We start from the raw sequence: 14,251 nt of genomic DNA on the forward strand, positions 1-14,251 counted from the left end.
CTTAGAAAAACGGCTGGGCAGAGAGTTCCCTAGCTGCCTGAAAGATGAACATCCAGCCTGGCATGCTGCCTACCAACAGGTGAGGGTGAAGTCACCCGGAAGGGAGCCCCAGACGGTGTCACAAGTTCGTTATGCAGGAAAACAGCCAGTGAAAATTAAGCCTGGGGAACACAGATGCATAACAGTCAAGTCTCCATGGTCTCGTGATAGGAGTCCATACACTGTACTTATCAGACCTCCAGATGGCAAACAGTTTATTAAAAACATGGTGGTGGAAGAAGCAGTGGCAGATGTGGTCCATGGGCGGACTCTAGTGCACCTCTACAACCAAAGCACATACAATATTGTTATAAAAAGGGGCCAGACAGTAGCTAGCATCTCTGCACTGAGCAGCGTAGAAACAGTGGTTCCCTCTGACCCTACCCCAGATCTAGGTAGCACAGCCGGTTCATCGCATGATCAACAAAGTTCTTCCCCACCAGATAAAGCACCAGTTCAATCGGACATTCCGGAGATGGATTTGAAGGAGGCAGCAGTGCTGAACTAGGAACAACAGGAAAAGCTGGAAGAACTGCTCCGGAGGAACTCTGATGTGTTTTCAGTTAATCAGTTCGACCTTGGATGTACATCCGCTGTCAAGCATGAAATACCATTGATTGATAACAAGCCCATGCGCCAGCCTTACCGTAGGATCCCACCAGCCCAGTTTCAGGAGGTTAGACGACATCTACAGGATATGGTTGAAGCGGGAGCCATTAGATCAAGTCAGAGCCCTTATGCCTCACCCATTGTAGTGGCCAGGAAGAAAGACGGCTCAATCCGAGTCTGCATTGACTACAGACAACTAAATGCAAAGACGGTGAGAGATGCATTCCCTATGCCCCGTATTGAGGAGGCCTTGGATGCTCTTGGTGATGCTGAATTCTACTCCACACTGGATCTCACTTCCGGCTACTGGCAGGTAGAGGTGGCTGAACACGACAAGCCCAAAACTGCATTCACTACACCCATGGGCCTGTTTGAGTGCAACCGAATGCCTTTTGGCCTGCAGAATGCACCAGCCACCTTCCAAAGACTGATGACTCACTGCCTGGGAGACCTAAATTTTTCAGCTGTGTTGATATACTTAGATGATGTCATTGTATTCTCCCGAACATTTGACGAGCACCTAGAGCGCCTGCAGTTAGTTTTTGACCGGCTGCGCCAGTTCCGGCTTAAGTTAAAACCTAAGAAGTGCCACCTGCTCCGGAAAGAGGTTAAATATTTGGGACATGTGGTGTCAGCCGGTGGTATAGCCCAGAGAAAATACAGCAGGTGCGGAACTGGAAGACCCCGACAGACAGGAAGGAGGTAGCGCAATTTTTGGGGTTCTCCGGTTATTACCGGAGATTTATAAAAAATTACTCCAGTTTAGCAGCACCCCTCTTTCACCTGACCGCAGGGTCCCCTAAGAAGGGAAAACGGCCCCACAAACCGGCCGGGAGGCCACCACCATTCAGTTGGACAGGGCAATGTGATCAAGCATTCACTGAGCTGAAGGAGAGATTGACAACAGCACCCGTCTTAGGGTACGCCGACTACAGCCTTCCATTTGTTCTCCAGACGGATGCTTCAACAGAGGGGTTAGGTGCAGTGCTGGCCCAGGTGCAGTCCGGCAAAGAGAGGGTAATTGCGTACGCCAGCCGCTGTCTCACCCCCTCCGAGAAAAGGTACCCGGCTCACAAACTTGAGTTCCTGGCTTTGAAGTGGGCAGTAGCTAAGAAGCTGAGGGACTACCTGTTAGAGCACCGTTTCACCGTGTTGACTGACAACAACCCGTTGGTATATGTAACCAGTACTGCCCACCTTGATGCAACAGGGCAACGGTGGGTTGCAAAGCTAGCGGAGTTTGACTTCGAGATAAAATACCGCCCGGGAAAGAGCAACGCGAACGCAGATGGCCTCTCACGCATGCCGAGAGCTGAAATTGCAAGCATACTGAAGGTCGGTTGTAATGTCAATACCGCTAGCACTTCAGACCAAGGGGAATTTAACTCCACCAGAAATACTCTATCCAGCACTGCACCACCCAGTCAGTGGGCTGAGGTCATCCCCAGACTGCCTAGGGAGGAGCTTAGGAGACATCAAGAAAAGGACCCAGTAATCTCCGTTGTGCTGCGTTACTTCAAGGCTGGACGGGCACCAAGTGTAAGGAAGAGGAAGCAGGAGGAGCCCCTTGTCAGAGCGATGCTGAGACAGTGGAACAAGCTGACGTTTGAAGAGGACATCCTCTATAGAACATTCAAGTCGCCAGAAGGGAATGAAGTTAGACAGGTGGTGCTGCCTGAAAGGCTAAGGCGGGAAGTATTCGACATGCTACACACCGACATGGGCCACTTGGGGATGGAACGAACCGTAGATCTTATGCGTGCACGATGCTATTGGCCAGCTATGTTTTCCACTATCCAACACTGGTGTGAATCATGTGAAAGATGCTGCCTAAGGAAAAGTTCACAGGGCGCCCGTGCACCCCTGATCTCTATTCACACGACTAGGCCTTTAGAGCTTGTATGCCTGGATTTTCTCACCTTGGAGCGCTGCAAAGGGGGTATAGAAAATATCCTGGTAGTTACCGATCACTTTACACGCTATGCTCAGGCTTATCCTACTCCTGACCAGAGAGCAGCTACCATAGCCAAGGTTATGTGGAAACATTTCATTTGCCATTACGGGATTCCCGAAAGGATACACACTGACCAAGGGAGGAACTTTGAGAGTGGTCTCCTGTGCCAACTCTGGAAAGCAATGGGGGTAGCCAAAAGCAGAACCACTCCCTACCACCCACAAGGTAATGGTACCACTGAAAGGTTTAACAGAACCTTGATGAACATGCTGGGCACTCTGGAACCTCACCAGAAGTCAAACTGGAAGGAGTACGTTGAACCCATGGTCCACGCATATAACTGCACCCGTCATGAGTCCACAGGCTTCTCACCCTACTTCCTCATGTATGGCAGACATCCTCGTCTTAAAGTGGATTTGGCTTTGGGGCTCCCATGCCAGGAGGAGGAGGAATCAGAGCCAGAGGAATACGTGTCAAGTCTCCGTAGTAGACTGGAGTTGGCTTACAAGCAAGCAACGTTGGAATCTGAAAGATCCAAGCGCCGTCAGAAACGGTATTACGATCAGAAAGCAAAAGAAATTACCTTGAGACCAGGAGACCGTGTCCTAGTGGCAAATAAAAGTGCTAGAGGAAAACAAAAATTGGGAGACAAGTGGGAGAAAATACCGCACATTGTAGTTCGTAAACAATCTGATCTGCCAGTATACGTTGTGTGTCCTGAAACGGGAGGGGGGGAAAGAGTTATTCACCAAAACTTACTGACGCCCTGTATGTTTCTCCCATTAAACAATACCAAGCAGCTTACCTGTATGGATGATCAGGGTTCGAACACTAGCCACGTAAGGTCAAATTTTGAAATAGACACCTCTGAGGATGAGGAAAACTTATATGTAGAGGTAGGGTCACAAGCAAGAAACCGGGGGAATCAGATTGATAGCATAGGAACAGAGAAGCTCCCTAAATCAATTGCACTCGCACCTAGCAGACACATGGGCTTGGGCACCCATCCATTTCTCAGCGATAGAGACGATAGCGATAATGACAGTCAGCTTAGCTGGGAAAGGGGTTATCATGATACAGAAATAGGGGCTGACTATTCAGAAACGCACAACCCAGACCACATCTGTTTAGGTAGTGAGTTGTCAGGACCGGAGGGTCCATCCGCCCCGAGCCAGACCCCGGAGGGTCCATCCGCCCCGAGCCAGACCCCGGAGGGTCCATCCGCCCCGAGCCAGACCCCGGAGATTTTAAGTATCCGTAGCCAGGCCAGAGCAGGTCCGCCTGCCATGGGCCAGGCCCCAGGAAACATCGAACTCCGCCGCTCCACTCGGCAGAGGAGGCCACCTAATAGGTTATCTTTAGAGCACCACGCAGAGACTCTAGGTTCTGAACAGTGCCGATATTGCCAGAAGATTGCTAGGGGAAGGCAAATCTGGGAAACCCAAAAGAAGACAGGCCCTGCGGATTCCCAGAGACTTTAGAGTTTGCAACAGTTGTGACATACGTTTGCATTAACATGTAAGACGAGGGCGTCCTTTTCTGTGTAGCCAGCTAGTTTAAGAAGTTAGCAAATAAACTACAAACTGGTAGGGAATTCTGGGACACTTCCTGTTTCTTCTCCATGTGGGTAATTTACATCAGCATACTGGAGTTAGTTTGTAAAATGGCTCCGGCTGTGCAACAGTGTGCTGATGTCTGTCTGCTATACTTGGTTTCGTTTGCAGGAGATGAGCAAAAAATAAACTCTGTTGTACCTGAGTCTGAGCCAGAGTGATTGTGGTCTGGGTCAAACAAATAATAATACACAACACAACGCAGAGTACGCTAAAACAACAGGTTGTTTTATTCACAGTAATTCATTCAAACCGAAACTAATATTTAGGAGGAGACGCAGCCTAGCTGCCCATTACGTAACCGTGTGGTCTTGCATGCACTGTAGTTTTAAAAAAGGTTACACATACACAAAAACTTTATTTCTACTGAAAAACTAACTTGCTTCATGGCTGCTGCTACAGCACTCGGGCACGTTGTGCCTAGCGTTAGCGGACATAGGAGATAAGAAGACCTACAAAATATCACGCGCTGCAGTTTTTCAGTCCGGGGATTATTACAAATTAGCAGACTGTGCATTAAAATACACATGTAGGGTGGGCGTCACTGTTACAAAGAATTGTCACGCTTTGTATTTATCTCCATAATGCGCCGGGACAAAATACGCAGATACTTTAAAATTATTTGGAGAATGCGGGCATCGATCCCGCTACTTCTCGCATGCTAAGCGAGCGCTCTACCATTTGAGCTAATTCCCCTTTAATGGTGCCACCGATTCTCATAGGCTTCATCGCAGCTTGATACGAGCAAATCAGATTAGTTTTTTTTTTTATTATTATTATTATTTTGGCAATGTAGTCTGTGATTTGCAAATTTAAAAAAATAATTGAATTAACTAAATAGCAAATATTTCGACTAGAGGTATGTTTTCAATTTCTTTAAAAAGTAGTCTCAGCTCGTTTATTCAGTCGCTTATAAATCCACAATCTGTGTCCCGATGCAGCAGCGTTGTGTGCTGTGGCTCGAGCTTGTTTGACGAGGCAGACAATGCAAAAATGCCAATACTTGCTTTTGTATCACGCGACAAACTTAAGGTATGCTTTAACGGCTTGGCTGTCTCGAGTTAGTTTGTATTGTTAATGTAACACCTCGTTGTTGCCCAGTCATTGTTTCATATGAAGTAGAGCTTGCCAGTTGGGGGCGAAGGTCTGCTAATAAAAGTTGAGACTATATTTGCAAGGATCATTTCTAGAATGAAACATGTTTTGAAGGGATTGGTCTCGGTATCCACCAGGAGGAGTGGCAGTGTTTTCTTCTCAGCACCGAGCTGACAATGAGTGTTGTTATCGGGAACCTACTCGCTGCAAGTAATGACCACTTCAATCTTCAGTCGGGGATTGTTGAAGGAAGGGGACACATTTTGAGTGCGTATCTCATTCCGGTAGAAACGTAGAAAAAAGAAACCATCAAGCCCACAATTGTTCAGTTGTTTAAATCAATAACCAAATTTAAATTGATCATTGCTAATGTTAAAACAATTTATGAACACTTTAAATAGGGCTTGACTAATATAAAAATATAGCAATGTCTTTTGCACTACGCAGGACTAGATTGAGTTTAAAATAGACATTGCATCTGAAAATAACTTGTGCTTACCCCCACTTACAAGGAAGCTGTCAACCTTTGTATTCGTCCTCATAACGTGTTAGAAAATGTAAACAGCAGTTGGAGAATACCAAAGTCGATCATCCTAGCATGTTAAACGAGGGCATTTCTCATGTAAGCTACTTCCACTAATAGATCGTTTGTACTGTTCTCAATGGTCCGCATCCCAGCCTGAGACCACGATCCAGTGGCAGTCGGAGATTTTTTTCAAAGTAATGTGTTATTTGAAATATTAAAACAATCTTTAGTTAAATAACACATGTTTCTACACAAAATATTTTTCAGTGACTTCAACAAGTAGCCAGTTTACAGCAAAAATGCAATCTGTGTTAGAACGCTATTTTAGTCCGATTTAAAATGGAAATTAAAATGGTATTGAGTGCTGACAAGAGTTTGGTATCAGCTGTTGATTTCCTTGAAACAATCTTTTATAGTAAAATGAACATATTTATTCATTTAAAAAATAAGTAAAAGTGAACTGTCAGAAGTGGGATTTGAACCCACGCCTCCATTCGGAGACCAGAACACACAATTCTTTGGAAAGACAGAGTCCTTGAGTCTGGCGCCTTAGACCACTCGGCCATTCTGACAAGCTGCGTTTGCTATCGTAGAAAAGCGCATTATTTCATTTCAGCAGAGACTAGGGTTGTCTATTGTATCAAGGCCCGATTGGGTTTATTACGCACATACAAACTTGCTCCATGAATGATGTAATGACAAGTTTAAAAAAAGAAACAGATTGAAGCCAACCCACGAAAGAAAGATTCTTTATTTCAATATCGGTATAGTTTTAAAGGATGCACGCATTTTACAATAGCAATTGCTATATGACAATGACCAATAAGTAATTGTGTTGCAATACTTTATACAACGTGAACAGAATCAGACATTGCTCCGTTGCCTCGAAGAAACATCTACAATTTGTATTTAAAAAGGACGCCCAACGTGGGGCTCGAACCCACGACCCTGAGATTAAGAGTCTCATGCTCTACCGACTGAGCTAGCCGGGCTGACAGGGGAAAGTTTCTTTGTTTCAGGCGGGGCGAGAGAGGAAGTACCGACAGGTGCGTGGGACCTGAGATTCGGTGTGCTGCTGCTGTAGATGAGTGTTCTGGAGATGCGCTGTTTCTGTGTCTGCGGTGTTACAGCCGTGTGAGTATATTCCAAAAGTAAAGTGTTGGATAATTCGAGAGCTAGTCTGTTGAATAAAGCTCTGAGACGTGTGGTTAAATCCCGGTCTCATCAATTTTGTTTTGTTAGATTAAAAGTGTTCAAGCAGCAGGTAAATGTCCCCACACCTTTTGGTTCTGTTTACTTATGCTACACCGCTGCTAAACCTGAACGTTGCTGCTAATTATCTTAACTAAACTTGTATTGCTGTTGAATTGCTCTAATATAGTTAAGCCTGCAATGTTGCAGCTAACGTTCCCTAATACTGTTAAAACTTGTGTGTATTAACAATCTGGCTTTTGTTGTTGAACCCTTGCTGGGAAGAGCTGTTTCCAATCACCTAGCACTCTTAATGAGAAGTGTAATCGCTGCTATATGTTGGTCTAATACCCCATGCTTTTAAAATGTGGCTATTGGCTGGCTTTATTCAACTTCCCCTCCTTGTTTTTAGTACAACTTTAATACATTTTATTGTATAGTTATTTGAACTGATTTATGTGAATCTTGGATCATTGTAATATAGCTTTGTGAATTGTTATTCTGCCTTTGTCATTCTGTTGTCATTCCTATTCCAAACCTTTTAATTTGTTTTTAGTAGTGTCGGTATTAGGACTCTCACTGGGCATCACTGGGTGTGACTGCTACAATCCCATATAGAATGCGACAAAACAGGTCGCCCTCCTTCATATAAACAGAAAAAGAATAAGTACACGCACACACGAGTTGATTTACTGCAGCGTCAGACATCGGAGGTTCAGCAGTGTACTGCAATGTTGTAAAAAGACGTGTGTAATTCAGGATGGTTGAGCGATCTAAGGCGCTGCGTTCAGATCACAGTTACCCTGGAAGCGTGGGTTCGAATTCCATTTCTGACAGCTCTGTTTGTTCATTAACCACTCGGCCACGACTACATGCTCTCACGGTTTTCCGTGAAAACAGCCGTATTATTGTCAAAAGAAGCAAACGACACCCGCAGTAATGCTGTAGATGGCAGTATAGGCTACATAATGAACCCAAGTCAAATGCCTTTGTTGAAACTCTATCAGATTTGTACAAGTCAAGCACACGTGGGAAATATTAATACAATATCCTTTCTGCCAACGTTCATAATAATGAATACATCCTTATTTCAAAATACGTAGCTATTTAACTGAGCTTTTCAAAACACCCATACACACAAACTTTATTTCTACTGAAAAACTAACTTGCTTCATGGCTGCTGCTACAGCACTCGGGCACGTTGTGCCTAGCGTTAGCGGACATAGGAGATAAGAAGACCTACAAAATATCACGCGCTGCAGTTTTTCAGTCCGGGGATTATTACAAATTAGCAGACTGTGCATTAAAATACACATGTAGGGTGGGCGTCACTGTTACAAAGAATTGTCACACTTTGTATTTATCTCCATAATGCGCCAGGACAAAATACGCAGATACTTTAAAATTATTTGGAGAATGCGGGCATCGATCCCGCTACTTCTCGCATGCTAAGCGAGCGCTCTACCATTTGAGCTAATTCCCCTCTAATGGTAACGCCGATTCTCATAGGCTTCATCGCAGCTTGATACGAGCAAATCAGATTAGTTTTTTTTTTATTATTATTATTTTGGCAATGTAGTCTGTGATTTGCAAATTTAAAAAATAATTGAATTAACTAAATAGCAAATATTTCGACTAGAGGTATGTTTTCAATTTCTTTAAAAAGTAGTCTCAGCTCGTTTATTCAGTCGCTTATAAATCCACAATCTGTGTCCCGATGCAGCAGCGTTGTGTGCTGTGGCTCGAGCTTGTTTGACGAGGCAGACAATGCAAAAATGCCAATACTTGCTTTTGTATCACGCGACAAACTTAAGGTATGCTTTAACGGCTTGGCTGTCTCGAGTTAGTTTGTATTGTTAATGTAACACCTCGTTGTTGCCCAGTCATTGTTTCATATGAAGTAGAGCTTGCCAGTTGGGGGCGAAGGTCTGCTAATAAAAGTTAAGACTATACTTGCAAGGATCATTTCTAGAATGAAACATGTTTTGAAGGGATTGGTCTCGGTATCCACCAGGAGGAGTGGCAGTGTTTTCTTCTCAGCACCGAGCTGACAATGAGTGTTGTTATCGGGAACCTACTCGCTGCAAGTAATGACCACTTCAATCTTCAGTCGGGGATTGTTGAAGGAAGGGGGCACATTTTGAGTGCGTATCTCATTCCGGTAGAAACGTAGAAAAAAGTAACCATCAAGCCCACAATTGTTCAGTTGTTTAAATCAATAACCAAATTTAAATTAATCATTGCTAATGTTAAAACAATTTAAGAACACTTTAAATAGGGCTTGACTAATATAAAAAATATAGCAATGTCTTTTGCACTACGCAGGACTAGATTGAGTTTAAAATAGACATTACATCTGAAAATAACTTGTGCTTACCCCCACTTACAAGGAAGCTGTCAACCTTTGTATTCGTCCTCATAACGTGTTAGAAAATGTAAACAGCAGTTGGAGAATACCGAAGTCGATCATCCTTGCATGTTAAACGAGGGCATTTCTCATGTAAGCTACTTCCACTAATAGATCGTTTGTACTTTTCTCAATGGTCCGGATCCCAGCCTGAGACCACGATCCAGTGGCAGTCGGAGATGTTTTTCAAAGTAATGTTTTATTTGAAATATTAAAACAATCTTTAGTTAAATAACACATGTTTCTACACAAAATATTTTTCAGTGACTTCAACAAGTAGCCAGTTTACAGCAAAAATGCAATCTGTGTTAGAACGCTATTTTAGTCCGATTTAAAATGGAAATTAAAATGGTATTGAGTGCTGACAAGAGTTTGGTATCAGCTGTTGATTTCCTTGAAACAATCTTTTATAGTAAAATGAACATATTTATTCATTTAAAAAATAAGTAAAAGTGAACTGTCAGAAGTGGGATTTGAACCCACGCCTCCATTCGGAGACCAGAACACACAATTCTTTGGAAAGACAGAGTCCTTGAGTCTGGCGCCTTAGACCGCTCGGCCATTCTGACAAGCTGCGTTTGCGAAGGTAGAAAACCGCATTATTTCATTTCAGAACAGACTAGGGTTGTCTATTGTATCAAGGCCCGATTGGGTTTATTACGCACATACAAACTTGCTCCATGAATGATGTAATGCCAAGTGTAAAAAAAGAAACAGATTGAAGCCAACCCACGAAAGAAAGATTCTTTATTTCAATATCGGTATAGCTTTAAAGGATGCACGCATTTTACAATAGCAATTGCTATATGACAATGACCAATAAGTAATTGTGTTGCAATACTTTATACAATGTGAACAGAATCAGACATTGCTCCGTTGCCTCGAAGAAACATCTACAATTTGTATTTAAAAAGGACGCCCAACGTGGGGCTCGAACCCACGACCCTGAGATTAAGAGTCTCATGCTCTACCGACTGAGCTAGCCGGGCTGACAGGAGAAAGTTTCTTTGTTTCAGGCGGGGCGAGAGAGGAAGTACCGACAGGTGCGTGGGACCTGAGATTCGGTGTGCTGCTGCTGTAGATGAGTGTTCTGGAGACGCGCTGTTTCTGTGTCTGCGGTGTTACAGCCGTGTGAGTATATTCCAAAAGTAAAGTGTTGGATAATTCGAGAGCTAGTCTGTTGAATAAAGCTCTGAGACGTGTGGTTAAATCCCGGTCTCATCAATTTTGTTTTGTTAGATTAAAAGTGTTCAAGCAGCAGGTAAATGTCCCCACACCTTTTGGTTCTGTTTACTTATGCTACACCGCTGCTAAACCTGAACGTTGCTGCTAATTATCTTAACTAAACTTGTATTGCTGTTGAATTGCTCTAATATAGTTAAGCCTGCAATGTTGCAGCTAACGTTCCCTAATACTGTTAAAACTTGTGTGTATTAACAATCTGGCTTTTGTTGTTGAACCCTTGCTGGGAAGAGCTGTTTCCAATCACCTAGCACTCTTAATGAGAAGTGTAATCGCTGCTATATGTTGGTCTAATACCCCATGCTTTTAAAATGTGGCTATTGGCTGGCTTTATTCAACTTCCCCTCCTTGTTTTTAGTACAACTTTAATACATTTTATTGTATAGTTATTTGAACTGATTTATGTGAATCTTGGATCATTGTAATATAGCTTTGTGAATTGTTATTCTGCCTTTGTCATTCTGTTGTCATTCCTATTCCAAACCTTTTAATTTGTTTTTAGTAGTGTCGGTATTAGGACTCTGACTGGGCATCACTGGGTGTGACTGCTACAATCCCATATAGAATGCGACAAAACAGGTCGCCCTCCTTCATATAAACAGAAAAAGAATAAGTACACGCACACACGAGTTGATTTACTGCAGCGTCAGACATCGGAGGTTCAGCAGAGTACTGCAATGTTGTAAAATGACGTGTGTAATTCAGGATGGTTGAGAGATCTAAGGCGCTGCGTTCAGATCACAGTTACCCTGGAAGCGTGGGTTCGAATTCCATTTCTGACAGCTCTGTTTGTTCATTAACCACTCGGCCACGACTACATGCTCTCACGGTTTTCCGTGAAAACAGCCGTATTATTGTCAAAAGAAGCAAACGACACCCGCAGTAATGCTGTAGATGGCAGTATAGGCTAAATAATGAACCCAAGTCAAATGCCTTTGTTGAAACTCTATCAGATTTGTACAAGTCAAGCACACGTGGGAAATATTAATACAATATCCTTTCTGCCAACGTTCATAATAATGAATACATCCTTATTTCAAAATACGTAGCTATTTAACTGAGCTTTTCAAAACACCCATACACAAAAACTTTATTTCTACTGAAAAACTAACTTGCTTCATGGCTGCTGCTACAGCACTCGGGCACGTTGTGACTAGCGATAGCGGACATAGGAGATAAGAAGACCTACAAAATATCACGCGCTGCAGTTTTTCAGTCCGGGGATTATTACAAATTAGCAGACTGTGCATTAAAATACACATGTAGGGTGGGCGTCACTGTTACAAAGAATTGTCACACTTTGTATTTATCTCCATAATGCGCCGGGACAAAATACGCAGATACTTTAAAATTATTTGGAGAATGCGGGCATCGATCCCGCTACTTCGCGCATGCTAAGCGAGCGCTCTACCATTTGAGCTAATTCCCCTTTAATGGTACCACCGATTCTCATAGGCTTCATCGCAGCTTGATACGAGCAAATCAGATTAGTTTTTTTTTTATTATTATTATTATTTTGGCAATGTAGTCTGTGATTTGCAAATTTAAAAAAATAATTGAATTAACTAAATAGCAAATATTTCGACTAGAGGTATGTTTTCAATTTCTTTAAAAAGTAGTCTCAGCTCGTTTATTCAGTCGCTTATAAATCCACAATCTGTGTCCCGATGCAGCAGCGTTGTGTGCTGTGGCTCGAGCTTGTTTGACGAGGCAGACAATGCAAAAATGCCAATACTTGCTTTTGTATCACGCGACAAAACTGAAGGTATGCTTTAACGGCTTGGCTGTCTCGAGTTAGTTTGTATTGTTAATGTAACACCTCGTTGTTGCCCAGTCATTGTTTCATATGAAGTAGAGCTTGCCAGTTGGGGGCGAAGGTCTGCTAATAAAAGTTAAGACTATATTTTCAAGGATCATTTCTAGAATGAAACATGTTTTCAAGGGATTGGTCTCGGTATCCACCAGGAGGAGTGGCAGTGTTTTCTTCTCAGCACCGAGCTGACAATGAGTGTTGTTATCGGGAACCTACTCGCTGCAAGTAATGACCACTTCAATCTTCAGTCGGGGATTGTTGAAGGAAGGGGACACATTTTGAGTGCATATCTCATTCCGGTAGAAACGTAGAAAAAAGAAACCATCAAGCCCACAATTGTTCAGTTGTTTAAATCAATAACCAAATTTAAATTGATCGTTGCTAATGTTAAAACAATTTATGAACACTTTAAATAGGGCTTGACTAATATAAAAATATAGCAATGTCTTTTGCACTACGCAGGACTAGATTGAGTTTAAAATAGACATTACATCTGAAAATAACTTGTGCTTACCCCCACTTACAAGGAAGCTGTCAACCTTTGTATTCGTCCTCATAACGTGTTAGAAAATGTAAACAGCAGTTGGAGAATACCGAAGTCGATCATCCTAGCATGTTAAACGAGGGCATTTCTCATGTAAGCTACTTCCATTAATAGATCGTTTGTACTGTTCTCAATGGTCCGCATCCCAGCCTGAGACCACGATCCAGTGGCAGTCGGAGATTTTTTTCAAAGTAATGTGTTATTTGAAATATTAAAACAATCTTTAGTTAAATAACACATGTTTCTACACAAAATATTTTTCAGTGACTTCAACAAGTAGCCAGTTTACAGCAAAAATGCAATCTGTGTTAGGAACGCTATTTTAGTCCGATTTAAAATGGAAATTAAAATGGTATTGAGTGCTGACAAGAGTTTGGTATCAGCTGTTGATTTCCTTGAAACAATCTTTTATAGTAAAATGAACATATTTATTCATTTAAAAAATAAGTAAAAGTGAACTGTCAGTAGTGGGATTTAAACCCACGCCTCCATTCGGAGACCAGAACACACAATTCTTTGGAAAGACAGAGTCCTTGAGTCTGGTGCCTTAGACCACTCGGCCATTCTGATAAGCTGCGTTTGCGGTTGTAGAAAAGCGCATTATTTCATTTCAGCACAGACTAGGGTTGTCTATTGTATCAAGGCCCGATTGGGTTTATTACGCACATACAAACTTGCTCCATGAATGATGTAATGACAAGTTTAAAAAAAGAAACAGATTGAAGCCAACCCACGAAAGAAAGATTCTTTATTTCTATATCGGTATAGCTTTAAAGGATGCACACATTTTACAATAGCAATTGCTATATGACAATGACCAATAAGTAATTGTGTTGCAATACTTTATACAATGTGAACAGAATCAGACATTGCTCCGTTGCCTCGAAGAAACATCTACAATTTGTATTTAAAAAGGACGCCCAACGTGGGGCTCGAACCCACGACCCTGAGATTAAGAGTCTCATGCTCTACCGACTGAGCTAGCCGGGCTGACAGGAGAAAGTTTCTTTGTTTCAGGCGGGGCGAGAGAGGAAGTACCGACAGGTGCGTGGGACCTGAGATTCGGTGTGCTGCTGCTGTAGATGAGTGTTCTGGAGACGCGCTGTTTCTGTGTCTGCGGTGTTACAGCCGTGTGAGTATATTCCAAAAGTAAAGTGTTGGATAATTCGAGAGCTAGTCTGTTGAATAAAGCTCTGAGACGTGTGGTTAAATCCCGGT

The 14,251-nt window shown here is 42.7% G+C and overlaps 8 non-coding genes across 8 annotated transcripts; 3 read left to right on the forward strand and 5 right to left on the reverse strand.

Annotated features, from left to right (window-relative positions):
- The first annotated feature begins 5,376 nt into the window (after positions 1–5,376).
- On the forward strand, positions 5,377–5,582 carry LOC117420190 (small nucleolar RNA U3). Its single transcript, XR_004547345.3, has one exon. It is a non-coding gene; the product is annotated as a small nucleolar RNA U3 (small nucleolar RNA).
- Positions 5,583–6,297: 715 nt separating this feature from the next.
- trnal-caa (transfer RNA leucine (anticodon CAA)) lies at positions 6,298–6,408 on the reverse strand. Its single transcript has 2 exons — positions 6,371–6,408; positions 6,298–6,343 (listed from the first exon to the last, which is right to left on the reverse strand). It is a non-coding gene; the product is annotated as a tRNA-Leu (tRNA).
- Positions 6,409–6,755: 347 nt separating this feature from the next.
- On the reverse strand, positions 6,756–6,828 carry trnak-cuu (transfer RNA lysine (anticodon CUU)). Its single transcript has one exon. It is a non-coding gene; the product is annotated as a tRNA-Lys (tRNA).
- Positions 6,829–8,970: 2,142 nt separating this feature from the next.
- LOC117420189 (small nucleolar RNA U3) lies at positions 8,971–9,176 on the forward strand. Its single transcript, XR_004547344.3, has one exon. It is a non-coding gene; the product is annotated as a small nucleolar RNA U3 (small nucleolar RNA).
- Positions 9,177–9,892: 716 nt separating this feature from the next.
- trnal-caa (transfer RNA leucine (anticodon CAA)) lies at positions 9,893–10,003 on the reverse strand. The gene is made up of 2 exons: positions 9,966–10,003; positions 9,893–9,938 (listed from the first exon to the last, which is right to left on the reverse strand). It is a non-coding gene; the product is annotated as a tRNA-Leu (tRNA).
- Positions 10,004–10,350: 347 nt separating this feature from the next.
- On the reverse strand, positions 10,351–10,423 carry trnak-cuu (transfer RNA lysine (anticodon CUU)). Its single transcript has one exon. It is a non-coding gene; the product is annotated as a tRNA-Lys (tRNA).
- A 2,147-nt stretch (positions 10,424–12,570) lies between these two features.
- LOC131705489 (small nucleolar RNA U3) lies at positions 12,571–12,776 on the forward strand. The gene has a single exon (XR_009310442.1). It is a non-coding gene; the product is annotated as a small nucleolar RNA U3 (small nucleolar RNA).
- A 1,174-nt stretch (positions 12,777–13,950) lies between these two features.
- Positions 13,951–14,023, reverse strand: trnak-cuu (transfer RNA lysine (anticodon CUU)). Its single transcript has one exon. It is a non-coding gene; the product is annotated as a tRNA-Lys (tRNA).
- Between the last annotated feature and the right edge of the window lie 228 nt (positions 14,024–14,251).

Source organism: Acipenser ruthenus, chromosome 35 (assembly GCF_902713425.1).
Source record: "Acipenser ruthenus chromosome 35, fAciRut3.2 maternal haplotype, whole genome shotgun sequence".
NCBI lineage: Eukaryota > Metazoa > Chordata > Actinopteri > Acipenseriformes > Acipenseridae > Acipenser > Acipenser ruthenus.